This window comes from Pteropus vampyrus, unplaced genomic scaffold (assembly GCF_000151845.1).
Source record: "Pteropus vampyrus isolate Shadow unplaced genomic scaffold, Pvam_2.0 Scaffold105, whole genome shotgun sequence".
Taxonomy (NCBI): Eukaryota; Metazoa; Chordata; class Mammalia; order Chiroptera; family Pteropodidae; genus Pteropus; species Pteropus vampyrus.
Genome location: NW_011888886.1, coordinates 530,967 through 535,683, shown reverse-complemented (window position 1 = coordinate 535,683; position 4,717 = coordinate 530,967).

Here is a 4,717-nt window from a genome sequence, read left to right as displayed (position 1 = left end):
AATGTCACCAACATTCCCCCAAGAGGTCAAGCCAAAATCTGGGCATCACCTCTGATGTCTCTTTTTGTTGACCCTTAAATCTGTAAGTCTCATGAGCTTTACCTCCAGATACATACAGCCCAGGCATCTCCTGCCCGGACGAGCAGAGCAGCCTCTGGACTCGCCTCCAGCTTTCAGCCTCGCCTCCCTTCAGTCAGGTCTCCACCCGGCAGGGGAATCGTAAAGCCAATCGTTAAAGCGTCGCCCTTTGACCCCCTCCCCTGGTCCCCTGATGACGCGCGGAGCAGGGTCTCACGCAGCGTGATCACCTGTCCTGGTCCTTCTTGCCGGCGCTGTCTCCCATGACCCCGCCCCTCACACCTGCTCTGCGGCCTCACTGGCCTTCTCGCTCGTCCCAGATCAAATTCCTGCCTCAAGTCACTTGTGCTTGCTGTACCAGAAGACGGCGGAGCTCCTTCTGTGACATCAAACGTCACTGCTTCAGAGGGCCCTTCCCGGGCCCTGTGTGGCTTATTCTTCTTCACAGGACGTGTAATGACCTGACGTTGCATTGTACTATTATACGCGTATTCAGCTGTTGGTTAGTGTCTGTCTCCCCGACTGGAACGTAAACTCCGTGAGGATAGGAACTGGGTCTTGTTTACTGTCCCCCCGAATCACAGATGCCTAAGTAATACCTGTTGAACAAGTGACCCGATTAATTGTTTCTTCAGTAAAAGCTACTGACCATTGCATCAGTAAGGAAAATATTCGATCACAAATAACTGAAACCTCAGGCACGACTGTTTAGGCACGTAGCAGAATATTTTATCAAGTAATGATGTTGGGAGTCCAGAGCCAAGTCTAGGCCACCTGCTCAAGCCTCTGGAGACCACCCCCCATCTTCCTGCACGATTGTCACCAGCTTCTGTCCTGCGGCTGCAGGCCAAGTGCCACATTGCCAGGCGGTGCACCCACGTTCCAGACTAAATGGCAAAGGGCTTTCTGCTAAAAGACTTCAGCTTTTTGTTTGAAAAAAAATTTCTGTCTGCAAGCCATTATCCAGAACTCTAGCTGGCCACATCTGCAGCTGAGCCCGCCTGCGCTTTGAGAAAAACTGGGCTCCGTTAGGAAGGAAGGAAGGGAGGATGGGGAGCTGGCGGGCAGTTAGTACCACGGGGCCAGGCCCTCAAGAAACATAGACTATTGAGAGGATAAAGAGTAAAAATAGCCATCATACGACAAGCAAAGACTTCTGGGAACTTGGAAGACAGAGCCAGTGGCTTCTCGGTCATCAGTCAAGAAGCACTTTGCTCATGATGGTGTCTTCAGGGAGGCGTGTTCGTTGGAAGGTCTGAGGAGGGCGCTCCAAGCAGGGGCGGGGGTCTCCGCACGAGCAGGGGAGAGGCTCTCTGCACGAGCGTGCAGCTAGGCATGCCTATGAATGCCGAGGGCGTAGCTGGGAACGGAAAGCAGGTTGGCGTGGCGGAGGCATGGAGGAGCAGGGCCTGAGGGAGCACGGGGAGCCTGGAGCTGCGGACGGCCGGGAGCCGTGTGAGGACTTGGAGCAGAGCCGCACGGCAACCCGGGAATACTGATTCTGAAGCATCAGTCCCTTTCAGTGGGGGACTCGGGACAAGTTTGGTGACCTTTGTCTTTGCTCCCAAATGCACACGGGCAGGCTCTGCTTGCCCCAGGCTGGGCATGGGCATAGTTTAGCATAGCAGTCACAGTCTAGGAGGCCTGCACTTGCCGGCAGGCGACATCCTCTGTAAATCAAACCCGATCTGAGGCTTTGTCATCAAGGAGCCGATGACAAAGTGAAGAGCGCACCTCCCCGCCAGCGAGGACACGCAGGTTGAAATTAGAACAAAACAAAAGTGGGCTATCTGCCAGAAATATCTTTAGGACAAATTTTGGCCGAGGTTCAGCAGCTCGCAGACCCCGGGTTAGAGTGACGTCCACACAGCATACAGTGACGTGGCGGTTTCTGTCCCCTCAGGCTGGCCTGAAATAGAGGAGAATTAGACATTTTTGATTAGTTGACAAGCTCTCAGGACTGACATTGGATTGAGCCAACTGAAGGAAGAAATACTCTTTTGAAATTGAGACATAATTGACATATAACGTATCAGTTTCAGGCATACGGCATAATGATTCGATATTCATATAAAATCCAAAATGATCACAAGTCTAGTTAACAAACATCACACATCCATCGGCTCACAGTTACACATTTTCTTCCTTGTGATGAGAACTTTTAAGATCTACTCTCTTCGCTTTTTAAATATGCACGATGGCATTATTAAGCGTAGTCGCCACGCTGGGCATTACTTCCCCATGCCGTTTATTTTATACAAATACTCTCGATTAGGGGATATAATAAATATTTTGAGGTTCTTCACCGAAGACATTTTTTTTTTTGCAGCACCCCCATAACCGGTCTAATAGGGACGGAGGAAAACAAATGGAAAAGCCGAGTTTCATCCAACACAAACCTGAGCTTAAACCACGATGGAACACAAGACTTTAAAAAATACAAATTCTTGTTGAAAACTGACAATATGCCAGACGTCCTCACGATCTTAATTTTCAATGTGTCCCTGTAAGAGAGGTTTAACGACGTCCATTTTATAGGTAACGCAACTGAGGCACACGGTGCGTGCAGTGCCCCAAGGCCACACAGCGAGCAGGCCCAAGGTGTCAGATTTCACTTAGCGCCACTCCGGCCCTGTCCTTAGATGTCACAGTTTCCACTGACATCCCAGGCAATTAAACAGTGTTAATCTACATCCGAATCAAGCTTACATGATTAACAATTCTGAGTTTGAACTTGCCTCCCTTTTGTAAACACTCATGAGGGCCTCTCGGCCGGTGAGGGCTGCTACCCTTCGCTCCCCCATGTGGCGGACCCGACAGGTGGGTTGAGAATTGCAGCTCAGCCTCCCTCTCTGTTTTAGTGTGTGGAGGACGGAGCAGGAACCGAGGTCAGACGCAGAGTCGGTTCACACTGAGGACCTCCTGCTTGTCGGGTCTGCTGCGAGCCGAAGAAACTCAACAGCTACCTTTTATCTGATGATTGATTGACATCTCTACCCAATTCGGATATTATTACCAACCAGCCCCTCTCGCTTCTGTGCTCCCAGGGTACTGTTTACGGCATTCACCTCATTTCAGTTTCCTTCCGGTGCGTGCATGGCTGTGACCTTGAGAGGATGCCTCAAGTATATTTTTCCATATATTTTAATCCCCAGTTTGCTCAGCCCGGGTTCTGGCCAGGAGTATATTCTCCACTTTTCAAATAAATGAATAAAAATAAAAGAAAGAAACTTTCCGTTGGGTACCGGCCCGTCCTTTATGCTCTGTCCAAGCCACCTTCTCCCTGCAGAATAATCACATTTTTCTCCTACATGGAAGGAGCAACCAGCATGGGTTTTTCTCTTCCTCTCCAAGGGTGGCGGAGAAAAGGAGAAATAAATAATATACTTCCACAGCCTTCTCATTATTATTTCTGGGAAAACATAATAAAGCTACAGCTGGCAGGCACTTATTTTTTTCTTAGCATTTAATAATAGAATTAATTGCTAAGTGGAAAGCTTGCAGCCCCCTTTCTGTTGTGCGTTGCCCTCTGCTATCATTATGAATAGATGTAAAAATCAAAGCTAATTATCATTCAGAATGTTTGAAGAAATAGACTGAACCGCACACACAAAACTCATTTTACCCCAACCCCGGCCCCAGGTTACAGAGCTGGAACACACACACACACTCAGGGTGGGGCAGTTCTGTGGAACATCCCATTGTCCCTTGAATTTAGGTCCTCGCTGTAGCCGTTGACGGTGGCTTGGCAGTTTCATAGCCCGGATGCTCCCTTTGTTCCCGAGCTGCTGGATCTGTGTCAGCCGGAGGTCAAGGTGGGAAGCTTGAGAAGCTCTTCGCAGAGCAAGTGTGTAGCTTATTGGCCTTGAACGTGACTTGAGTGACCCTCTGAGTGACCAGTGCCTCCTGGCAATATGTAATGTCAAAAAGGAGGCCACAGAAAACGGGAGAGGGGACAGAAGTTCGGGGAGCTGAGAAAGGGAAGGGCTTTGGCGTTGCAGGGTGATGCGCATGCCCGACAGAAACGGTGACGGGATGGCAGCGGGAGCTCTTCCCAGCTGCAGAGGCTCAAAGACCCCCAAAAAGAGCTGGCGGCGGGAAGGGCTATTTTTAAGACCAATAGGGGTTGAGGAACTGCTTTTTAGGAATGGAGGTAAAAAAGGCTAATTTCAAGGTCTTTTTAAAAAGTTTTTGTTAAGTACGGGATATTAAAATATAATCCTCAAAAAATTAAAGTCACTATTCTCAAGTAACTATAAGATAAATACAAATCAAAGATTTTTATGAATCCATTAGTTAACGGGGGAGCCAATAAGAAGTTACATCAAAGAGTAGTGACGAAGCTAAATATGGAGATGGTCGTGGCAGGCGCTGGTTAAGGCCCAGCTTTGGGGTTACCTGTTCCAGCAGGTGGAGATAACCAGCATCTCAAACAGGCCCACATTTGCAGGTCAGCATGCAACTTTGCAGGGCAAAGGCTTTCAGCTGATAGGAAGTACGTAAACTCAGTACACGCTTTCAGATAATTTTGGGATGGCTTCTGCCCCCCCTGTGATATTGAGAGTCATGGTCCGCACCTGTTTGCCTCACTTCTAAGTTTTGGATCATGCCTTGGCTATTTTGGCGCATATCATTGTCA